The following is a 26574-nucleotide window of genomic DNA, read 5'->3' as shown; positions in this document are numbered from 1 at the left end:
TCAAAGCATTACAAAAATCAACTCCAAAACATGCATCAATTATCTGTGTTATACTTCTTAAAAGCAGGAAAAGAATTTTTAAAAACATGAATCTAGGGAAATGAAAAATAAAAGTCATGTACTTGGATGAATATTACCAAATGAAAATTAGCAGAGAATACTTTAATAAAAAAGTAGGTTAAACACTTTCATCTCTTAAATTCAAGTGAGATTTCTCCAGAACAAAATCCACTGATAAAAACCTGCTTAATAATTAAGTAAAGCCATAAGACAAATCCAACATCAAGTGAGAAACAAAAATTAAAAACACAATATAAAAGCACTATAAGAACAATAACTTAGAAAAAATTAGCTTACTGGATAAATAAACAGAGTCAACGCACAACATTTTTATAGTGCTAAAGCCATAAGACATGAACCAAATACTGCCTTGTGTAAAATAGATAAGCTCAGGTAGTACTTAGTTAAAAAATGAAGAATGAAGGACAAGAGAAACAAAGTAGGGAAATAACTAAAGGATAAGAGAAACAAAGTAGGGAAATAACAACTGACATAGCAAAGATCATGACAGATGGGGAAAATTATTTAATGATCTGAGTTTCAATACAATGTTGTTTAAATGATCACACTGGAGAATTTCTTTGTACTTACTAACCAATGAAGACAGATTCTAAATGTTTTATACAAAAATAATTATACAATGGCCTGTTAGGGAAATTAGGATGCATATGCAGTCCAGCTTTACAGTTATTTTTAGTACATTCCACCCATAACAATGTCGCTCACACCTTCAAAGATCATGGAGAAGAAACTTTGCAAACTGACTGCCCAAAAAGCCAATTAATTCTCAGCCAGTTGTTACTGCCAGTAAACTCTAAAGGAAACTTCTCAAAGTCCCAGAAAAAAATATTTTTAAAAATTGTCACAAATGTAAATACATACTAAATTATATTTAAAACAACAACCTATTATATGAGGGCAATTAAGCTCCTAACTTGTGTATGTGTGTGTGTGTGTGTGTGTGTGTGTGTGTGTGTGTGTGTGTATGCATGTGTGTGCATGTGTGACAGAGATAGAGTGAGAGACAGAGTGTGTGTTTTCTTGTTTGTGGTGATTTTCTCTTCAGCCCTCTGTAGTATATATGGGCCATGACTAGTCTGATATCCTAGTTACCAAATTATAAATAATTAAAACTGATATCTGTAGTTTGCAAATGAGAACTTTATTTACTAAAAGATCCAGTCATCAGTAAGTGATTCTACACACAGAATGACAGAAAAGAATATAAGCTGAATTCCTAATGAGAATGAGATGTCAGTGACTCTAAGAAAGACAATGTGTTGTGCCTGTCCCATAGAAATACAGCTAACACAGAAATCCATGTCTTTCTCAGAACTATTATTCTTATCTAACGTGTTCTAAAGTCTATACGTAAATAATTTGAAAATGGATACACTGACTGCATCTTTTACAGACAGAGCCTGTCTGCAAAAATGCTTGAGTAAATTGACCATTGGGGTACAGGAGAATAATATGCAGAAAATACATCAAAAACTAAGCATATGATCTTTCAGAGACATAGGCTGAATGGTAAATATTTACTACAGCACAGTGATTGAATCTTTGGCTTTGTTTAAGGACCTGGATATATTAGAAATGATAAAATACTTGTTTGCAAGTAACATTAGATCCAAATTAAAGTATGGCATAATAATATACAGCATTATAGAAAACCAATTCTTATTAGCAAATACATACCAAGGGCATTCATGGATGTAAAAGTTGAAGTTATTATGAAAGATTTTAAACATCTGAACAAGTACAGTGTCTCACTTAGATGTTAAAGAGACCTTATTCAGTTATGCTGGACATTATGAGGCAACCACCTCTGGTAATGTTTTGGGTTATCAAAGAATAGCACAGAATCATCACACAACCTATACACAACAGATTATATAGGAATGAGAGATGTACTAATTGGTTCTCTGAGAGAGTAGTTGATGCATGGATTAGACTACAAAATTATACTAAAGCAAGAACTAATTTAGATATTTTTAAGAAACAACTTAGACGGGTATTATGGGGATGAGTGTTTTGGTATACTGGCAGACTAAAATGGCATTATTGCCCATACCTAAAATATTTTAAATATGTATGTATGTATGTATGTAATATAAATGATCCCTGTAAAACACATCTCAGCTAAAGCAATGGGTTAAGTTCATATGAACAGAAATCAACAGTTAAGGCAGTCACTTTTTTTTAATTTTGCCGTGACATAAAGCGAGGATTCCAGTTTAGGAAACATGACAAAGGAGAGCAGTACACTTCGATGCTAGTTTGGAAGCAGCGGTTTATACAGGACATTTCTTACTATTAGTGTGAGCAATGTCAGATACGGTACATGATAGTATCCTGAATTTGCTATGTAAGTGGTCATGACATGGAGGAATGGACACCATCCAATGCTATTATTGCTAGGCAGTGTGATAAGTCATTGAATATGAATGTGAAAGACTTTTTATTACATAAAGCGGTTAAGCTCAATGGTATTTAGAGTTACACTAAAAACAGGTGTGGTGAATTAGTCAACATTGCTAACAAATTTGATCAGTAAAGCACATTTGCAATACGACTGTGGATATAGATGTTTTCCTCATTATGTAACTTTCTCTACACAGTGAAAATAATATAACAATGTACAACAGATCACATAGGTGACAGCATGCCCAATACATTGCTCAGGTAGCCCAGATACTGCACAAAAGTAGGATGCATCAGAACAAGCAAGCAACCTTTCTTTATTCTTTTATTTATTTCTTAATTTTTTTGAACTGCATGATACTGCCATAAACTGTAAAAATAATGGATCTCAAAAATGGAAAAGCAAAGTCAGCCTAGGAAGCTGCCAAAGGTTGGCTGTGTTGCTGCCACTCCTATACCAGTCATTAATATAGACAAGAAAAGCAGAGTCATTTATCACTGTGGTCTTTGTGCCATTATAATACTACTTTAGTTTCAGTACACGTACAGGGTCTTTTTCACAAGGTCTTCTACAAATGGTTTTCCATATCTAGTTTCTCTGTAGCAGCCAAGATCATGTAGGGTCACCTGTAGTCATCATACATGTATAGTTGCCAAGGAAATAATGATTATGTTAGCTGGGTACTGACACTGTTAGACTGAATGTTTAGTCCTGTAAATGGACTGGCACAAGAGATAAATTAGCCACCCTCTTGAATAAAAAATGTAAACAGCTGATGGCATGTATGCATGCTGTCTGCATCATGGAACAAATATGATACACATTTACACAATTTTGCACACTCATAATTTACCGAGTGCAGAAGCTATGACAGATGGTACCTTAGTACTCTCTCAATTACCATTAGGCAGGTCACACAGATAAATAAATGATGCAATTCACTCGGCGAAAAGTGCATCTGTAGCTAAAGGTTGCTCGAAGCAAGGGCAATGTATGATGGCTACCTGACAGTTAAAAACTTCAACATGTGTTCATTGGTTTCACTGAAGTGGTAATGTACAGTTGCCCTGGCAACTGCAGGATAACAGGAGTCAAGGAAAGAAATGGTGAGCATTTGCTATCAAGTTTCAACCAGCTAAACAAAGATTTAAGCTCCCACACATATGCTCTCTACAATGAGCTACAGAAGCTCCCTCCATTATCTGGGACTTAAGATATAATACTAAAGAAAATCATCCAGTTTATTTAACTAAAATAAACTGTAAAATTACATATCTGGTAAACGAAGAAATCTGAATTTCCTATCCAACTGTATTCAGGTGAAATGTTTTGTACACAAACTGCAGCATTCAAGAGTATTAAAGAACAAATGAGTTAATATCACAACGTGTGACTCTTGTTTATAGACTGTTTTTTGACAAGTGAGTGAGCTTTCTTCATTTATTACTATAACTCACAGACAAGCCTTGGTCAACACGTCACATTCAGCAAATAGATATGTTGCAAAAATGGATGCTACTGTTGGCGTATATATGTCTTCATGTTGCACAAACAAAGGATCAATATGGTTAGTGAACAAAGGTAAACACTGCACTACCAGGTAATAATGTATCACTCTGCCTGGAAAAAAACATTATCAAATGCCTACAGCACAAAGAAATAATTTCATATCTTTTAGAAGTACTAAAAGTATGGGCATTCAGAACATGAAACTGCATTGCTTTGATCTTTTTTTATTTTTAACAAAAATGTATTTATTAAATTATCACGTATGACATAGACAATTATAAATTTATATAAATGATAAACTATACTGACATAATTTTAGTTGCAAACATACATCTCAAACGATATTGACAATTTTAGTTGCAAACATTATATATCACAAAACATATTGACTTAATTTTAGTTGCAAACATTATACATCACTTTTAATCTATTCAGTCGTCATCCAAATATATAACTCATTCAAATCCTGTCTTCTTTTAAAGCTCATCCCTCCTATGCATAAATTGTTCCTATAATTCCCATTTTTTCTATGTAATTTACTCCTACCGTTTTCTAAAGATCGCAATTCCAGTTGTTTTATCTCTATTACTATATTTAATATTTCCAGTACAGCTGGTTTAGACATTGGGCCGGATTCACAAAGGCATACATGGAGTCTAAGAGTAGTAGAGACAGGCAATATGTCTGCAGAGTGATTCAGCAATAGCCGGCAGGGGCATGCATGAGAGCTTCTAAAACTACTTTTGCACGGACAGTGTTATGGTATGCAAATTACCTCATTTGCTGCTGAAAGGTATGCAAATGAGGTACATTTGCGATCCAGGAAACACTAACCTGTCCGTGGAAGAGTAGTGTTATTTGCAGAAATGTACTCCGTTGGTAAAGGAGTACCGTTCTGCAAATAGCTAAATGGAGCTATGACAGCTCCAAATAAAGGATGCATCTAGTTGAGGAAGCATGCCAATGGCCAGATATAAGGCCATTGGCATTTGCAAATGTTGTAAATCCTTAAAATCCATTTTTATTTCCCCGATCGCCGATGTTTAAGCGTAACGCAGCGGCGCACAAACGTGCTGCACTGTAAATAAAATGAAAAAAGTGAAAAATATCACAAATGGGCATTTTCACTAAAAAGCTTGTTCTGCCATGCAGGTGAATGGCAGGCTGAAAACAACATGGCCACTGAGTAGTGGTTGCTAAGTGGGGGAAGCTTAGTGTGAGAGATGTAACCAAGCATTAGTAGGCAATCCTATGCAAATGAGGATAAGGATAGTGAATCCCAATTTTCCCCGGCACGTGAGCTATGTCCCTAGAGTGTAAGTGTAGGAGTAGGGGAGCAGTAGAGTAGAAAATAGGTGACATCATGAGGGGGTATGTCTGAAAGACTGTAAGCTGATTGGAGCACAGTGGCTTGTGTTTGCCCTGAGTTGCTCAGGACTGCAAGAAGTGTGTCTACAGTTGTCCTAGCTGAAAACAAGAAACCAAAGGTGTACGCCATGGATATATCTGAAATTTCTTGCAAACAGGCACACAGCGTGTGCACGATTGTGCGTGTGTGTGCGCTTGTTTGTGCGGCGCTGCTCCTTGTGGAAACAGAAAGGGAAAAAGGAAGGAAAAGAAATAGTAGGAAGTTAACCAAGGAGAACTAGCAGAGCTGCCAGATGAAATATATCAGAATCAGCCAATTACACAGGCAGTAGACTAGCCCGGCCCAGCCCTTTAAACTCTGCAAACAGCAGTCAATCCTGTTTTTTCCCAAGAACTCTGCAACACTGCAGTATACAAAGAGTGAAAACTTAAAAAGCTTAAGTCTGACAAAATGTTAGGGGCTGCTATTGCTATCATAAGCCAACATGTGCAAGGTGCTGAGGGTGGTGATGTTGTGAATGCTGCTGAGCAACCCACAGTGAGGAAACGGAGAAGAGTGTACAGACCCAGGGTAACCTACCAGGGGCTACATGAGCTGGAGATAGTGGAGCGCTCTAGAGTGGACAGAGACCTCCTGCAGCAAATTGTTGAGCTGTGCTGGCCACACCTCACACACAGAACCAACAGAGGGGAACCCATCCCAGTGGATACCAAGGTATGTGTTGGCCTACGAATACTAGCTACAGGTAACCTCCAGAGATCAACTGGTGATATGATGGGGGTTTTACAGGCATCAGCATCCAGGGTACTGCGCCAGTTCCTGGATGCCATGTCAGCACATGTCGGTGAGCACGTATATTTCCCCAATTCCAGTGAGGCATTGGCCAGCAATATGTGTCTTTTCCACCAAATAGCAGAATACCCTGAGGTAGTGGGTGCAATACACTGAACGCACATACACATCAAAGCACCACCCGGTGAGTGGGGTAGGGTCTACATCAACCACAAGGGCTTCCCCTCTATCAACTGCCAGGTCGTGTGCGATGCCCAGGGCATAATAATGAATGTGTGTGCTGGCTGCCCTGGAAGCTATCACTATTCCCACATCTGGCATCTGACACAGCTGTACCAGATGTTTGCCAATGGGGACATCCCTGATGGTCACCTAGTGGGGGATGCTGGATACGCACTGGAGCTGTGGCTGATGACACCCATCAGAAATGCACACACACCCAAACAAGAACGCCATAATGAGGCACACGCACAAGCAAGAAACATTATTGAGCATGTGTTTGGGATGCTCAAGTCACGGTTCCAGTGCCTGGAGACATCTGGTGGAGCCTTGCAGTACTCACCAACTACATGTACCCAAATTGTCATGGTATGTGCCATGCTACACAATATGATCCTGTGAAAACAGCTGCAGCAGGAACAGCATGGGGCAGGGCCAAACAGCCCCCCACCATTGCCAAGGCCTGCACAGGCACAGCGTGACTCAGAGGAGGAACAACCTGAGCCTGCCCCAGTAGGCAGAAGGAGGTGTGCCCAGTATGCCTTGGCCTTGGCAAAGAGGCAACGCATAGCACATACACTGACTCAGTAGGAACCCTGGAAATGACACCTCTCTCTGACTCGCACATACAATAAAAGGGATGCCTAACTTGACACTACCTGTTTTCAAACATGTATAGGGAATGTACTATGTGTATCCGACATAGGCAGCCCTGCAGCACCACCTGAGGCATGATTTCCTTATTTTAAGCAATATAAAGCAGTGCTAAGCACATTTTACCACTATTTAGCATATTTAAGCACAATTGCGCAGAGCTGCTCACCGCGCAAACTAGCACAACGTCGGGCAACGTTGGGCAACATTGGGCAATGTTGGGCAAAGTCAGGCAAAGTTGAGCAAAGTCGGGTAAAAACGTTCACACCTGCTTTACTATTCCTTAACCAGTTAGGTCTGCCCAGCAGGAAAATAAAAAGCAGTGACATGGCTCGAACTCAGGATACTGTGCACTATAGCCACAGTACAGAACCACTAAGCCATGACAGCATTTCACTGGCACAGACACAGCAGGACAATTGTAGACTAACGCAAACATAAACAAATGCTGTATCATAGGTTCATACTAGGCTAACTGCCCTAGGGCATTTATAAGCCTAGCCAGAATGTGTTTGGCTTTCGCCACCCATTTTAAATTTATTTTGCTATGCCCTTTTTCGAGGTTAGTATACTGTGCCTCTGTCTAACAGTGACACAGAAGTGATACCCGGGGTAAACCTACGATCTCCCATCCACTCATCAAGATTCCTCTTGAAGAGAGTCAATGAGGGACTCTGCCTAACCTGGACTGGGATTTTATTCCAGAGTGAAGGGAGCCTCTGGGTTATGAATCTGTCCCTCCAGCATGTCCTATTTATTTCAGTGCTGAGGTTCAAGTTTCTCACGTAGCTCGATGGGATTTGGATTTTCTGAGGTGCAGCATGTCCATTAATTCCGGGTTGGACATGGCTTTATACGTCAGGCACAGATCGCCTCTGAACAGGCGGTATGCCACTGAGTAGAGCTGGAGTTTCTTTAACCGGGCACCATATGGCATCTGTTTGAGCCCTTTGATCCTCTTGGTGAGGTACTTTTGGGGTCTTTCCAGTTGCTGCAGGTATCTGGTAAGGTACATCCCAAAAGGGGCATTGTACTCAATTATGGGCCTGATGAGGGATGGGTAAAGAGGCACGATGACCTCCCCTGATCTAGATGTGAATCCCTTCATGATTAGGTGGGCTATTTAAAATGTTTTTCTAACCACTTTGGCCACGTGGTTGTCAAATGAGAGATTGCTATCAACTTGGGTCCCCAGGTCCCTAATTACTTCTTCTGTACTTAATGGATTACCACCTATGTGGTAATTTGGGCACTTTGTTTTGCCAAAGGGATGACTATACACTTTTTGGCATTTAGCTTGAGGCCATGGCTCTGGCACCAGTTGTCTGTTTCTATGAGGCCCTTTTGGAGGATGCTTGTCGGCTGGAGAGTCGATTATGGCGCCCAGTTTGCAGTCATCTGCGAACTTGGTCAGCCACAGTCCTTCCGTGTTGGCCTGTACCTCCGAGAAATATATACAGAACAAAATAGGTCCCAGGACTGAGCCTTGTGGGACACCACTTGTAACTGGTTTGGAGTCTGACATGGCTCCAGCAATTCTAACCATGTGGGTTCTGTCCTTGAGCCAGTTTGCAATCCATCTAGTGACATAGGGGGTTATATTTAAGCTGGTGAGCTTATCAATAATGCCCGAGTGGGGTATTGTATTGAAGGCTTTTGCGAGGTCCAGGTAGGCTGTGTGGACCACCTTCCCCTCGTCAATGGCCTTGGTGACTGTTTCAAAGAAATCAACCAGGTTTAAGAGGCAGGATCTGCCCTTAACAAAGCTGAACTGGGTAGGATCCAGTGTCTGTAGGTCCCCAATATCTTTATTTATGAGGTCCATGATGATCCTTTCCATAGCTTTGCAGACCAAGCTAGTCAGGCTTATGGGGTGATAGTTTCCAGGATCCATTGAGGCACCAGCTTTATGGAGAGGGACCACTGTTGCTGTATGCCACTCTTTGGGCACATATCTTGTAGTAAGGCTGAGACTGAACAGTATTATGTTTGGGTTTAGCTCTTCTTGGAGTTCATGTAGGACGCAGCCCGGGACACCGTCTGGTCCCATTGATGCTGTTTTTTTTTTTTTTTGGAGAGGGCGGCTCTTACCTGAGCATCTGAGATGTCAGGGGGGCAGCACTCTGCTGGGATAGATATTTGCCCTTTTGGTGGGGATGTTGGGGAGAAGTTTGTGCTGAACCTGTCAGCTAGGATGTTGGCAATGTCTGTGGGTTCAGTGTATTTTTTGTCATTTTGGACTAATTCTGAGCATATCTGGGAATTACCACCCAGGTTCCTAACATAACTAAAGAAGCCTTGTGATTATCCTTAGTGTCCTGTGCAATTTTTCTTGAAGCTGGCCTTAGACAATTTTATGAGTGCCCGTAGTTTTTTGCTAATACTGTTCAGTGATGCCTTCCCTTTTTGGGATTTTGCTCTATCATTTAGTAGCTTCCTCCTTCTATTGTATAGTTTGTTTATGGCTGGGGTCCACCAGACAGGATGTCTACCTTTGGAGGATTGGGTCTTGGTTTTATTTGGGATCGATGATCCATGCATTCCTGAAGGTGTTCATAGAATGCATTTATAAAGGATTCTGCGGTCTGGGCCATATTTTCCACAGGCCCAGGGGCTTTGATGGATTCCACCTCGGTTTTGAGGAGTGTGAAATTTGCTTTAGAGAAGTTTTTCACTGTGGTTTTCTGGGCAGGGGGTGGGGTCGGGATGTGAATGTCCATTGAGATTAGTTTATGGTCTGATCTTACCAGTGAGGGATACACTTCTGGTCTGGAGCATAGAGTCCCCATGTTGGTGATGATCAGGTCCAGTATGTTTTCCCCTCTTGTGGGAGTGGTAACAAGTTGTTCCATAGCATTTGAGTTTATAAATTCTAGGAACCTTTGCCCTCTGAACTTCCCCCCAGGCCTATGCAGACAGATAACAGCAGGCCAGGCAGTGTGATGTGGGTTGGATAGGCTATGAAGTCACAAACTAATATACGTGAAATTGGAAGCTAAGATCTGTAGTACAGTAGTATGCCTCAAGCCAGTACGATAGGCAACAGTACAGACTGAAATGGAGTACCTGACATAGCAGTGCAGGCCTAACAAATGTGTATAAGTGTCAGGTGAACCCCTCATCCTATGTACACCCACAGTAACAATCAGGTGTGCCCCCCGGGTAGAAATGTACAAATAACAGCTGCCCCTCCTGTATGTCGAAATGTTGATAAGTCTATGCAAAGTGACTCATGGAAGCCCTGCAGGCACAGCGTGCTTCCTGTCGATGTACAACACAAAGGTGAGCCCTGAAGTAGAAACCAACTTGATTTTTCACACACATATAGTATATATGTCCATACTGGGCATGCTCACACACTTAAACAAATTTAGCAAATTTCAGTCAGCGACATATTGAAAGGTCATGCTGGGCGTGCTCACACACTTCAACAAATTTAGCAAATGTCAGTCAGCAACATACTGAAAGGTCATACTGGGCATGCTCACACACAAATAAATGAAGCAAATGTCAGGCAACAACATACTGAAAGGTCATACTGGGCATGCTCACACACTAAGGCCATGTCTGAGTACAGCAGTGGGCCACACATATCTGGCAGTTGCATATGTTTTACCCCAGGAACCTGTCACTATTCATCAATCCTGCCTTGTGCACACAGTTATATGAAAACAGACACATATAATATATTGGAACCCTGTCATAATCAAACTATGTACCACAAGTACTTAAGTTGTTCACAGAAAGTGAAAAAGCAAAGAAGATCGATACTGACTAGGCACCTGCAGCAGCTGGAAAGACCAATGAAGTACCTCAACAAGAGAATTACTGGCCTCAAACAGTTGCCCCATGCAACAAGACTGAATTTCACTCAATCTGTACTCTGTTGCATACTGTCTACTCAGGAGATCTCTGCCCAACAGACAGGTCCATGTCATGGCAACACTCAGATCTGCTCTGATTTACAGCTCAATGGCACTAAATATACAGACCCAACTGATATTGCCAACATCCTGGCAGATAAGATCAGTGCTAACTTTACCCCCCTCTCACCCATGAAAGAGAACATCTCTATAACAGAAGACTGCAAAGTTGCTGTCATCACAGCTGCACAGGTAAAAAACACTCTACAAAGCCAGTATCATAGCATCCATGGGACCAGATAACTTCCCAGGCTGAGTTCTACACAAACTACAGAATGAACAGGAACCACACCGACGTACCATGTTCAGTCATAGCCTCATCTCAGGCTTTGTGCCTGCTGAATGGTGCACAGCATCGGTTATCCCACTACACAAGGGTGGAGACACCACAGAGCCCAGGAACTAGTGCCCCATTAGCCTGATGAGCCTGCTCTGCAAGGCCATAGAATGTATCATCATACAACTTATAAAAAAAGACACTGGCAATCTCCAAAATCTGGACCACAACCATGTTGGGTTTGTAAAATGCAGATCATGTTTCCTAAACCTGATAGACGACATTGAAGCAGTCACCAGAACTGTAGACAAGGGTAAGGTGGTTCGCACAGCCTATGTAGATTTTGCCACAGCTTTCAACACCATCACCCACTCTGGAATTATAGATAAACCCACTAAACTAGGTATACATTGCTATGTCACAAGATGGGTTGCCAACTGGCTCACTGACAGAACACACACACTGTGAAAGTAGCAGACTCCAAGTATGACTTTGGACCAGTGATGAGTGCAGTACCACAGGGTTCAGTCCTGGGTCCTGTCCTGTTTTGTATCTAGATCCCTGAAGTAAACTTTAACATGGAAGGTCTGTGGCTAATGAAGTTTCCAGATGACTGCAAACGAGGAGCCATAATTGTAAATACTAAAGATGTGGACATCCTACAAAAAGGCCTCACTGAGACAGATGCCTGGTGTCAAAGCCATGGCCTCAATTTCAATACCAATAAGTGCATTGTCATCCCCTTTGGTAAAAACTCTGTAGCCATGAACTACAACATAGGCGATAGTATACTTAACACTGAAAGTGTGATAAGAGACCTTGGGTCACAGGTGGACAGTGGACACACCTGTGATAATCACTTCACCACAGTAGTCAGGAAATCCTTCTACATGGCACACCTCATCACAAAAGGTGTCTCATGCTGAATAGAAGAGACACTGTTCCCCTCTACTCATCACTCACTAGATCCATAATAGAGTACAATGCCCCTTTTGCTATGTACCTCACAAGACATCTACAACAACTGGGAAGCTTGCAGAAATACCTCACAAAGAGCATTAGCGGCCTGAAATACATGCCATGCACAGACCATCTCAAAATGCTCCAGCTATATTCTCTCGCATATCACCTACTCAGAGGTGATCTCTGCCTAACATACAAAGCTATGTCAAACACAGAGCTGTTGGACATGCTCCACGTAAAACACTCACAATCCCACTGATCTTCGGCCCCAAAACCCAGAGTGAAATACAAAAGGAAGGGGTGTATCCATTTACCTTATGGATACCCACACCTTCAGGTTAGTGGCACAGCATGAGGCCTTGGAGACCATGCAAGTGCAACTAACATTGGGCAAAGCTGCTTGTCCGATTGTAGCCTGCTACAGATCACCTACCTTGTTTCAGGAACCTCACTCAGTATTCCTGAGAACAGTGGAAAATATAAAGGTCCTATCAAACACCATTATATGAGGAGATTACAACTACCCAAACACTGAGTGGGAGAATTACTCATGTACAACGTCCTTTGCCCAATGTTTCCTAGAGTTTAAAAACTCAAACGCCCTGGAACAGCTGGTCACCACACCCACTAGAGGTGACAACATACTGGACCTGATCATCACCAACATGGGGTGCCAGTGTTCCACAACAGAGATAAACCCCTCGCTGGTAATATCAGATCATAAAGTAATCACACTGGACATCCACATACTGCCCCCCCCCCTCCGCCCCTAGTCAAGGAAGCCACTGTGAAGACATTTTCAAAAGCAAACTGCACACTTCCCATGACCAAAGTGGAAAGTTCCAAAGCTCCCTTGCTATAGGATAATGCTATACAATCTGCTGAATCACTTACAAGTGCATTCTATGAGCATCTACAGGGATGCATGGATCGAGACATCCCAAATAAAACCAAGATGCACTCCTCCAAAAATAAGAAACCAATCTGGTGGTCGTCGTCCATAAATAAGCTATACAACAGAAGGAGGAAATGAACACATGATAGAGCAAACTTCACAAAAGGAAAGGCATCACTGACCATTATTAGGAAGAAACAGTGATCACTCATAAAATAATCCAAGGCCAGTTTCTAAAGACGAATTGCCAAGGAATATAAGAATAACAACCACAAAGCCTTCGTTAGCTATACCACACATTTAGATGGCAACTCTCAAATATGCTGTCAGCTACTGCAAAATGGCAAAAAATACACTGAACCAACTTACACTGCCCACATCCTGGGGGACAAGTTCAGTGCAAACCCCCCCATCACCCCCAAAAGGGCCTGTGTCCATCCCAGAAGAATGCAGAGCCCCAGACTTCATGGACATGCAGGTAAAAACAGCCCTCTCCAAAGCTAAGAACACAGCATCAACGGGACTGGATGGTGTCCCAGGCTGCGACTTACACCAGCCCCAAAAGGAACTACACCCTCACCTACATTCACTGTCCAGACTCAACCTTACCACAGGCTATGTACCCAAAGAATGGCATACAGCAACAGTCAACCAGCTCCACAAAGGGGGTGCCACAACAGAACCAGGAAACCATTGCCCTATAGGCCTACTCAGCCTGGTCTGCAAAGCTATGGAGCAAATTATCATGGAACCCATAAACAGAGACATTGGTGACCTCCAGACACTGGAATCTACCCAACTTGGCTTTGTTAAAGGCAGATTCTGCCTCCTAAACCTAGATGACTTATTTGAAACAGTTACCAAGGACATAGATGGAGGTGAAAGTAGTCCGCACAGCCCACCTGGACCTTACTAAGGCCTTTCGACATCATTCCCCACTCTGGCATCATGGACAAGCTTACCAGCTTGAACATTAACAGCTATCTCACAGGATGGGTGGCCAACTGGCTCACAGATCAAACACACATGTTCAGAGTTGCGGGTGCCATGTCCGACTCTAAACCAGTCACAAATGGCATCCCACAGGTCTTGGTCTTGGGACCCCACCTGTTCAGTAGATACTGCTCAGAGGTACAGGCAAGCATGGGAGGAGTATGGCTGAACAAGTTTGCAGATGACTGCTAACTGTGGACCATAATCGACTCTATGGCTGACACAGACATCCTCCAGAAGGGTCTTACAGAGACAGATACCTGGTGTGAAAACAATGCCCTCAAGCAGAATGCCAAAGAATGCATAGGCATCCCCTTCGGATAAAACAAAATGCACACAAATTACCACATAGGTGGTAATCCAGTATGTACAAAGAATGTAATTATGGCCCTGGGGACTCAGGTAGATAGTAAACTCTCCATTGATGATCACATTGCCACAGTGTTTAGAAATTCCTTCTATGTAGCCCCTCTAATGTCATCCACTTTGTCTAGTCTGATGATGTCACCATCCTACAAATATACCTGTGGAAAAGAGAACTCCCAGTAACGTGTATAGTGTGTTGTGTAAATGCATACTGCTCAAGTATCATAAAGTAGTTGGGTAGGGGTTTGAATCCTGCACTTGACAACTGTATGAGAGTGTGTGTATCTCCTTGTAGAGGAGCAACCTTTTTGGAGACTACTACAACACCTTAACAGTGGTATACTTATCTTTGTCAAGTCTGATGATGTCACCATCCTACAAATATACCTGCGGAAAAGAAAACTTCCACTAATGTGTATAGCATGTTGTGTTAATGTGTTCTCCTCTAGTATCCTAACGTAGTTAGGTAGGGGTTTGAATCCTGCACATGCCCACTGTATGTAAGTGTGTGTGTCTCCTTGGAGAAGAGCAACTGTTTTGAAGACTACTGAAACACCTTAAAAGTGGTATACTCATCTTTGTCAAGTCTGACGATGTCACCATCCTACAAATATACCTGTGGAAAGAAGAGCTTTCAGTAATGTGTATAACACATCGTGTTAATGTGTACTGTTCTAATATCATAACCTAGTTAGGTAGAGGTTTGAATCCTGCACTTGGTGAGTGTGTGTGTGTGCTCTATGTGTGTGATACAGTTGGTCAATGTGTTGTGGGTTTTGCTTTTACTACTGTATGACATATCACAATGGCAACAGTATGCGCACTGCACATCAGGTAGCTGTGTGGCAAATACATATACGTACATGTGAACTCAATTATTTCATAGGTGGGAACCTTGTTTTTCCATGAACACATCTGTTATCTTTGCCAGAGTGTGCTGCCGCTTTCCAGACCTTAGGTCACATCTGTATGCTTGTGACAAGCCCAGCCACTGCAGTTATCCCTGGCCTAGGTCATCCATGTCACACACACTCATTACGGTTTCTATTGAATAGTGTAAGTGAGGGTTTATGCCTGAGGTATATTTCAGACCTGTTCAAACGCAGCAAAGTCTGTTAATGATGGTTATTCATTATAGGTGTACAACAACCTTTGCGGATAACATGCAGACCCCTTATTGCTTATGTGATTCACCGAGGGATTTCAAAATACCTTTGGAAATGTGATTACTAAAGGAGAGATGATGTAACACTTGGCTGTATGTACACATCAGTACCTGTTCAACATGTTGGGGGCTACTACCTATGTGGTACTGTGGGGATACTATGTTTTGTAAAGGTGGATGACCATGCTTTAGTTGGCTTATAGCTTTACAGCATGGGTTTGACAACAGGTATCTGTCTGTATGATACCCTTGTGAAGGATGTGTGTGTCATCTGAAGAATGCATTATAGGCCACAGTATGCAGTTCCAGACATGGACGGACATATCCCTACTGTGTTTGCTTGTACCTAAGAGAGCTATATGCCAAACAGGAGTGGTCCCAGGAATGGGTGCAGGTGAATACCACTGGTTACTGGCATAGTATAGTACCTGAAGGATCCAAATGTTACTGTGTGTCCTACATCTTGTGTCAGTTGTCAAGACATCATTTTTTTTTATGTATTATTATTTTTTATTTATTAGTTTATTTATTTTTATTTTTCCACTGGTGTGGGTGTGTGTGAGTGTGTGTGTGTCTCTCTCTGTGTGTCTCTCTCTCTCTCTCTCAGTGTCTGCAATGGGATGATTGCATGTGTGGGCAGCAAGTACAGCCTGCTTTTATAGGTATCTGCACATGTGCAAGTGATGGCCTCTGCACCAATTGGTGGCCACCATTTGGTAATTGCATGCAGCCTGCTGTGTGGTAATTGCAGTACTCACAGTCATAGCAACCCAATGCTATAAATTGCTATGTCAGGTAGGCATAGCCCTTTCAGCTTTCCAAAGTGGGGCCCATGCTTGTTTGCTGTGGACACCGTTGTTTAAGTCAGAAGGTTGGTATAGTTCTTATATCTGAAGCTAGGGGTGTAGCCAGTGATTTGAATGTTGTACTCAGACCTGAATGTTGCCACTTTCAGTACATAGTGTAGAATTGTACCCACCCCTACAAATGCTAACACAAGATGCATGGGAGTATGTAGTTTCTTTTCTACTTATACAATTAACTGCCATACAAAAGTAGTTATTGAGATGCATTCATTTGGCACATGAAATGTTTGTGAACTGCTATACTGTGAATATTAATGTACTCACGTCTGCACAGTTTGTGCTTTTTTATTGTTGACATTAGCACAGCACAGGATGCTCAAGAAAACTGGACAATTCCAGTACTGAGTATGCCTACCTATATCCTTGGCAGACCCTGAACACACAGGTATATTGTACATTTGGGTGGGGTTGCAGACATACAGAGAACAGTATGTATTATTGTGTGAATGTTATCTTGCTGGACTTAAAGGACTGCTGTGTACCTGTTAGTTTAGCAAGGCAAGTAGTCTGTCTGCATAGCTCCCAACTGTGGACCTATCTAGATGGTAGCCAGACGTTAGGCTGTTATTCTCTGTCTGTGCAATGCACAGGTCTTTTCAGCACTGGTACAATGGCATTGTTACAGTCGTTTGCTACCAGTACATGGCTACATCCTTTGGTATCTCAGTGTTGTACTCCTAAATAAGGGTATGCTTGTGGAACTCCTTCCAAAGCTATTTGCACAGTGTGTAACAGCAGAAAAGCTGATATGCCTGTGTGTTTCTGCCTCGGAAAGGCCTCTAAAACACTCAGGTACATATCTGAACAGAGTGAAGTAAAGGTAGGTAAAAGTGAGGTACACCTTCAAAATATTAGAGACAGTAAGTGAAGACTTTGGGAGAACCAGTGCATATGGATTACAACACCTTTTCTGAGGTACAAGAGGTGTCTAACTCTTACATATTATCATTATTCATTAGGTGTAATACCCCACCTTTCTGCATAACTTCAGTACTTTTCAGGGGATTCAGAGGGACATAGCTAACATATGTTTCAAAATCAGGGACATGCCTGAAATGTAGTCACAGTTGGGATGTATGCCCTCTGCCCTAATCAGATATGCCACTGTTTGTCCTGCTATGATACTGTGTGGGGGTTGTAAAGTGCTGCTGTAACATCATTTACTGCTAGAATGGCTGGTTCTCTTATCACAGTCATGTAACGCAATTCCACAACAACTGCTGGTAAAGTTCCATAGAACAGGTTTTGTGTTATGGCATTCCTATTTTTCCTTTACATTCACTCATTCTGATGCATGATATATCTATTTCAGCAACAACCTGCTGTATATCTACTGTGGCTTAGTGGAACTTCATGCAGTCTAGTGTGTCCAAGGTCCGGTGTTCAAGACTGACAGAGGTGTTTTATTTTGCTGCTGAGCAGAACAAGGGCCCTCACATGCAGGGTGACTAAGGCACTTTTAAGCAGTTGTAAGCGGGTTTGCATAGGTTTGCACAAAGCTTAGCAATGCTTAGCTAACCGCACACAAGCGCACACTCTCGCAAACCTGCTAACTACTGATTAAAAGTGCTTACTCCCGCTAACTCTCGTGCTCATTTTTTTGAAAGAAAAGAAAATGGAGAGATAGGACAGTGGTGAAAAAGGGACACAAAGAGGGAAAGACAGTAGGGAAAACAGCTTGGGATGTGCAGGACAGGTGTAGGGAAGGACCATAGCTGCCCATTACTTTTACATCAACAGCTGTGCATAAGCAATCATTTTGGAGGGAAATATGAAACCTTCCACCCCTGAGAGAGGGGTGAGGACAACAAAGTATGTTGTACTGCCAATTAAATTACATTTTATATGTCCAGCAGACATGTATGCAAAATGGGCAGCTATGTATGGGGTGTAATTTTTTTTTTGGAGCAGATTGCCCTTTTTTTTCTATTTCCAGGTGAGAGTGGAATGTGGGGCAGGGGATGTAGGTATATTTGGGGAGGTAGGTTGGGGAGGTAAACAGACTGGACAAACAAGATGCATACAGGGGTAGAATATGACACATGTGGGGGTGAACAACAGTGACGGGGAAGGATGTTTGGAAACTGCAAGCCCATGAGCCCACAGATGGCGACAGTGGAACTGAGATCCCCACCCATGGGCAGTCACCACTGCACCTTCACAGACCAGAGGGTGGCTGTGCTGGGGGCTGCGTAGGAGGGGCAGGCTCACCCGTGAGTCACGCCACTCATGCCTTAGGCTGGCGTAGAGGATCAGTGACAGAACACTGGATCTCCCTACGCACGACAGCCCGGACCATTCGGAGGGTGAGAGGAGGTCCTCCTCTGTCCACACTTGCACGGGGGGATGAGCCCCATCTCTTGCAGTGCTTCCACCCGAAGGTGGCACAGGCCCAACGGAGGAGGAGGTCCCGGGCTGGGCACCAGACCTGCTGCTGCCAGATGCCATCGCCAACTGAGGTGGGACAGGTGGGACCACTGGGACTGGCCTTCCCATACGTTCTATGTTTAGGAGGATTTAATGACAATATGGGTTGGTAACAGCCAACAGCATTCCAAATTACTTGTAACAGCATGCAGTAGTATTCCCATTAACCCAACACACCAGAGTTCCAACAGTTGAGCAGCAAGCATAACACATGCATATATTGAACAACAGTGGACATTCCAACAGCATGCATGATTAATTGGTGGCAACAGGCCACCGTGACTGTGGTATTTGAACAGGGCACATGCATCAAAGTAAATGCAGATATTTATAAACCGATAGTACATACGTCCCAACAAATGTTTTGAGATTAGACATACCCATTGAGGTATGGAATTGCATTGTTTATGCACATACAGTAGGGTGTAAAAAGATACCTCCATTAACTTACATATACTTATAGTTTACACTAGATTCCTATTGACTGCAGGTATATATCCCCTACATGTATTATTACACTAGGCAATGTCCGTTAAATTGTGAAATGGGTTTTGCTAGTTCTTTATACACCTGACCTGTATCTGACATACAAACTGTCCAGGATGCAGATGTTACTGCTATGTATTTATATATTATATTTATATTTATATTTATATTTACATATCTACATATCTAGATGTGTTCAGGTGACATTATCGGTTATATTTTAACAGCTCCCTACATTTCTAGCAGCACACTGACATTTCTGGGGAACACAATAACAAGCTACTCATGTGCCAGATTAACCTGTAAATGCGGCCATGAACCAATAGTTGAGGACTGTATATATGCTTAACAGCTACTGGCACTCCCTTCATCCACTTTATATGGGCCTACCCAAGTGTGGGTTGCAGCTCTTAATACAACAGTACTATTTCTATAATGCAAGAGTACAACAACATATCAAAGAAAGTGACACGGACACACTCCAGGAATTATACCTTTATTAATTACATAACACACTTTTCTAGAGGCTCTCTCATTTATTTGATATAACAGTGCATGCAGAAGACTTATTCAAGACGTATTATACCTTTATTAATGGGTTACAACACTCTTTTTCAAGCTCTCTCACTTATTTTATATAACAGTACATGCAATGAAATTATTCAAGACTTATTATACCTTTATTATTGGGCTACAACACTTTTTTCAGGATCTCTCACTTATTTTATCTAACAATACATGCAGAATAATTACTAACCTGCCTGGTGGTGCAGCCTATCTGCATAGGCTTGCTGATTCGCAGCACGGACACTTGCAGCTGTGAAGTAAATGAAGTGATATTGAGACATACCTATCCATAATATAGACTACAATAGCAATTCTTACATACTTCATTCCATGGCTACCTACTCAGTAGTGGGGCATTTTCCATCCCATGGGCCTCCTGTATCCACTGGTTCAGTCGGGCCTCCTTTCATCTCTTCAGGTCTGAGTAGTGGTGTCTGACCTGCTCAACAGTCCGAGGGATGCCTGTGACACTGGTGAGATTATGAGCTAGATGGTTCCAGGCTTTCACTTTGTATTGGGTGCCTTGGAACTGGTCCTGCAGGAGTCTCTCCTCATGATTATGGACAAGGAGCCAAACCATTACTTTTGACTCCTCAATGCCCCAACGTTGCGCTCAAAATCGAGAGCCCTCTCTGACACCAGCCATGCTGACTGCAGATGGGAGCTACAACCAGTTATGGCAAGTATTCCTGCCTATGGAGCTTAAATATCCCTCATTTCCCACACTTATCTGTGATTGGCCAGTTTTGAGGAAACTCAGCTGAAAGCACATCTGCTTAGCAATGGGTAAACTTCTATTGATATGTATGTGTGTGTTGAAAGTGCATGCATATAAAACGCTGTCATGGCTTAGTGGTTCAGTAATGTGATTATGGTGCACAGTATCCCGAGTTCGAGGCCTGTCATTGCCTTTTATTTTACTACTGGCCAGAATGGCTAGGAGGTGTGGCTGTGTTTAGCTGACTTTGCTCAACTTTGCCCAACGTTGCTCTACGTTGCCCGATGTTGCCTGGCGTTGCACTAGTTAGCGTGGTGCACAGCTATGCCCAGACATGTTCTGTTTGCACTAGTTGGCGTGATGCGCAGCTCTGCGCAAAGCTATTGCGCTAGTTAACGCAGTGCTAAGCTATGAGCAATTATACTGAAATGTGCTTAATACTGGTAAACTTTGCTTAGCAGTGCTTCACATTGCTTAAGATACGTCACTTATGCATTCATCAGTATGCATAACCATTTCACTTTCTTTTACATATATATATATATATATATATATATATATATATATATATATATATATAATTTGTTCACTACTACATAGGCCATTTCAATGCTTTTTACTAAAATTTCAATGATAAATGTCAGTAATTCTTTTCATATACAGATTTCCAACAGAAAATAAAAAGGGGAGTGGTGGGACTTGAACCGGGAATGCCTCCTCTTTGTGCGAAGGTTCGACCACTACGCTATTGCTATTCTGCTCAATTTGCATATACGTTTCTTATTATCCTCTTTGATGTCTTGACTGCTAACTGTAGCTAAGCAATGGGCAAACCCGGGCAAACACACGCAAATACGGGCAGCTATATCGGGAATAATAAAAAAATAAATAAAAGTTTTACATTTTATAATTGTACTGGGGTTTAGAATGTGGGGGAGTGTAGTGTTGGGTATGTACACATTTGAGCGGACTCGCTCATATCAGTTGACATTTCCCAATTGAGAGACTTGCAGGGGCATGGATTTTTGGACTGCTCGGCAGTCCGACACACCCCCTGCACTCGTGCATGCTCCGTGTTAGCCTTTGAGTTGAGGCAGTGCACCCTCATTAATATGCATGGCGCGCTGCCATCTTACTCTTAGACTGGCATTTCCGTGTAAGACTACTTTAGTCTTACACGGAGGATTCGTGAATCCTGGGGAGAGATTTTCATTTCCTAGTAATTCCTTTTATGGCAGCCACCATAATTAGACTCAGCAAGGCATTACTATTAAAGCAAGACTGAAAATTTAAGCATTTTCAGGGGCAACAGTTTTAAATCTACCTAAAAATTTAACCATGACTTGAAACCAATAGTGAAAAATCATTAGCCAAAAGAAAAAAAGTACATTTCAACTGATTTGTGTATGTGAATGGCAACACATACTCATGAAGTACACAATTTCATTATCTTGTCAATGCATGAACAATCACATAGAAGTGAGGCAGGCATATTTATTAATGAGATACAAACATCAATGAAAAATAAGTAAGTATTGTAGCTGGGATATAAAGCCAAACCTTTCAGAAAGACTATTCTACTTACCAGATACATACTGAGGCAACAAGAAACCTGTTTTCTCCTTATTTACACATTTTGTATTCCTAACTGTCCCTGTATAAGGTAGTCTGCTTGACCCTGCACAATAATATTTATACAAAACACAACTCTTTTCTTCAGCTAAGGGTCTTAGCATTATACAGTCATATCCCACATTTTCATTCATTCTCCAGTTTAATGTCTTCCTCATGTTTTTCTTCTAAAATCCTCTTAGCTTTTCTCATACTGCATCCTACCTGACCTACAGCAGTGTACATATGATTTGATATTCTGCAAATTCCCTCTAGCATTCTTCTTTTCACTTTATCCCTACTTAACTGCCAATCATACTGCAAGGCTACAGTATTCAAAACCATCTGCTCACTCATCTACTTTCACTCACTCTTCTGTCTTTTCTGATTAATTCCATATGCCATACTCACCTTTGCCTACCACTGCTGTGTGAGCTTTAGCTCTCCGTGGAACTGTAATGTTTACAGAAAATGTAGATGAGACTCGGTGTCACCGTATTTCTGTTCTGACAATAAACAAAAGTCTTCCTTTTTGCTAGAACTATGCCTAAGGCTTTTATCATGCCTTTAAATGCAAATGTTTTCTTAGTCATGACAGTCTTCAGTAAAGATGGCTGTGCTGAGCAGTAAGTTGGAGTTGAAGAAAGTAATGCATAATGGCAGCCTGAGAATTTCACTCTCTCTCTCTCTCTCTACTTCTCTCTCTCACTCTTACATGAAAAGATTTGATGCTGAGTTGTACATGTTAATGCTTGGCATAAATAAGCTAAAAAAGTACAGTTTACATTAAATTAATTAACTAAGAGGTGTAAGATATATATATGAATCAAAACAATATGTGGAATTTATAACTTTGTTTTTGTTACATTAATGCTTTCTTGGGGATATGAGCATATGAAACATTGTCAATATTAGAATCATCAGTAATATAGAGCTTTGAAACTCCGACTTCATGGAGTAGAGAAATGGAGACCTGAATAGAACTCATATTACCCGAGATTGATTAGTGGTAACCTTATGACCCACTAGAGTGAGTCCCAAAACATGAAGACTGAGTGGCCAAAAAAATGGACTTAAATATACTAAGTCTGAGATGGCCATCTTTAGGAATATTCCTTCTCCAAGGTATGGTGACTTTGGAGTTAGAATATACGAGGTTTGAGGGGTGAGGGACTTTTCCCCACATCATGGTATGCAGGAGGGTTTGCCTCCTACAAAAAATAAGTTTAAAGGAGAAGAGCAATGATCGATATTTTATGCCAGTGCTTAGCATTTTGAGTGCTAACATTGCAATAGGGAGCCTCGATTAGCATCTTGGTCACTGAAAGAGCAGTGAGGGTGGATGGAAAGTACTTCACTCTATGATTTGACAGTCTTCTGGTAATGGGGGCATACCGCAATCACAATACAGATAGCAGTTAAAAATTCAGCATTATATGGGAGGATCAGAGCTGTCTGACATTATGTATGATGATGCAAGTGACATCAGCAGGGCTGCCCAGTTATGGCATCCCAAAAATCTTAAATGTATAAGACAGCACATATGATGCTACTTGAGGCTCTAGGCCATGTTTCCCCATCCCATTCCCAATCCACCTGTATCAAAGATGGTTCCAGCCCCAGGGGTAGTAACAGGGAAGCTAAAGTTCGGAGCAGTACTCAGTCTGGTTCAATGGTGCACATCCCTGACTGTGACCCAGATGACCAGGGTTTGATTAATCACACAGGTAATGCAGTAGCCAGGGATGGGGCAAGTTAATGGAGTGTGGCCCACTTGCCTCTCCCAGGGAAAAGGCTAGGACTGTGTGTACACAGAGGCAAAAAGGGCAGTATGGACTCTTTAGAGCAGAGACCACTGCTTATGATGCAGGGGGAGGAAGGAGGCTGCATGAAGGAAACACTTTTTGTGCAAGTGAAACAGCCCATAGTACTTCCCCTTCCTGGCACCTTGCCAAGCATACATGCAATTACACTTGGGAGAAAAGTCGAATAAAGCCGTGAACCACCCCTAATTACAATCTCAAAGATGACGACCTCTCTTGGTCAACACTCACTTTATGAAAGAATAAATGGGCTGATAGGCCGAGGGAAGTGCCTGATGTTTGTCAGGCAGTGGGAGCAAAAGCTGCAAATCAAATAAGTTAGGAGCAGTAAGCAGCAGATGGTTAGATGGAAGACATGGACTGGTGAGCAAAGAAATAAATAAATTAATTAATTAATAATGTAGAGCTTTAACTTTAGTGCATTCCATTATAACTGTGAATTATGTAAAGTAACCTTGTTCAAGTTAATCAAAATTTTCTAGTTTTAACTTGCTTAAGTTAATTATTATTTTTCTCATATTTCAAAAAAAAAAAAAAGATAATTTGGTAAATGCCATGTATAACCTGTATTCTTTTCAGAAGGCCTTGACATGCACACACATACTCCTTATAAGCAAAAGATTGATGTAGAAAAGAACCCTTACCAGCTTGTATGTCTGGCCAGGGTGGTGTTCATGGAATTACACACACATATATATATATATATATATATATATATATATATATATATATATATATATATATATATATATATATTTATGTAAACGTATCTATATATACACACATGCACACACACACAGGGTTTACTATCAAAATCCTGCACTTGCATTGTGTGAGTGTTCATGCTGCCCACCCAAAACGTCAGAAATCAGCTCTACGAAGATAAACATGACCGAAAGAGGCATTTCAGAAAAGTCGACATCTCAGGAATGTCAAAAACATGACCGAATGAGGTATTTCAGAAAAGTCGACATCTCAGGAATGTCGACTTTACTGAAAATACCAGTCTTCCGGTCATGAGCATTGGATGTTTTTGCAGGGGGGCTGCACCCCCCCCCCGCATCCCCATGTGGGGATTGTCCCCCTCCCACCCCTTGCTACTTATATATACAAACTCCGAGATTGTACCACATTGAGAGAAAGGGTACATTTCCCAATCCCCACTAAAGTGTGATTTGAATTCAAAATGTTGAATCCACAACAGCGAGTGCTAGTGTGCATTCACTGTTGTGAGCTCAACATATGTTTTATGTTATTTTCAAATGTCGAACTATGGCATTGTTGTTTCCAATTCAGACGTAGTCCAATCCTCCTTTTGATAGTAAACCTATATAGATATAGATATAGATACAGCTATAGATATAGATACAGATATAGATATAGATATAGATATCGACATAGATATAGATATGTGTGTGTGTGTGTGTGTGTGTGTGTGTGTGTGTGTGTGTGTGTATATATATATATATATATATATATATATATATATATTTTTTTTTTTTTTTAAACAACGCGAGCAAGTGAGATATAATAGACCAAGTCAAGATAAAAGCAAAATATATTTCAGAAGTCAAAATAAAGTAATACAAGACCACAGTGGCCACCAGCCCAATCAGTTCTCATACTAAGCTTCAGTGAGTTGATACACTTAACTGGCTCCATATATACATTTCAAAAAATGGTGTAAGATTTTACAAGGACACAAGTTCTTAGTAAACAGTTTATCATCAGCTTGGTGTAGTAATCTTAAAGAATGATGACTGCACACAGTTATCTAGAGGACATTATGTCATTTTTTCCCCTTTTTTATTAACAACCATGTGCTATGACTGAAGCCTGCACATTCAGTTTTAATAAAAATGAAACAGAAGATTCCAAACAGTCGACCGCAGGCAGCTCAGCTGAATGGGATGGAGTAGTGGTACAAGTTGATAATATCTTTTAATTCCACAACAGGAAAATATAAAAGAAAATTTGAGAAAAAAAGTTCCAAAGCAAAACGAAATCCAGACAAGTTTAAAAACAAAGAGTAACGAGAAAGCCTCGAACAGTCCGAGAAAAAAGTAGAAGCGCTTCTTACGTCGCTTAAACTTACGATTTTTTCGATTTCGTTTTTGTTTTATTCTGAGGTCAGTTTTTAGTTTTTCCTCATCAGGTTTGAATTATTCCTATTGTCAATAAAACTACGTCAACATTCTATCATGGGAGCTGCCTGGAAACGTTATCTTACTACATTCAGTTTTAATATTTATTTATTTATTTCCATTTATTTACTCAGATAGTCCAATTGAGCATAGTTGCCTCTTTTCAGCAGAGTCCTGGGAAGAAAAGCTCCAGATATGTACAGCAACATATAAACTATTCACATAACACACACACACAATTTGACCCGTTAATACAAGTGAGATATACATTATTTACATTGTAATATCATTGCATTACCATTTGAAGTATAGACATCTGAAT

The 26574-nt window shown here is 41.3% G+C and overlaps 1 protein-coding gene across 1 annotated transcript in view; it reads right to left on the bottom strand.

Moving 5' to 3' along the window:
- The window catches only part of SLC45A2 (solute carrier family 45 member 2), a 1296083-nt gene that overhangs the window by 736 nt on the left and 1268773 nt on the right, over nt 1-26574 (bottom strand). The gene's annotated exons all lie outside the window — the stretch shown is intronic.

The sequence above is a fragment of the Protopterus annectens genome, chromosome 1.part0, assembly GCF_019279795.1.
Source record: "Protopterus annectens isolate FY-2018-M chromosome 1.part0, PAN1.0, whole genome shotgun sequence".
Classification (NCBI taxonomy): domain Eukaryota; kingdom Metazoa; phylum Chordata; order Ceratodontiformes; family Protopteridae; genus Protopterus; species Protopterus annectens.
Note: the sequence above shows the minus strand (reverse complement) of the source record. Positions and strands in the feature narration are given on the sequence as shown.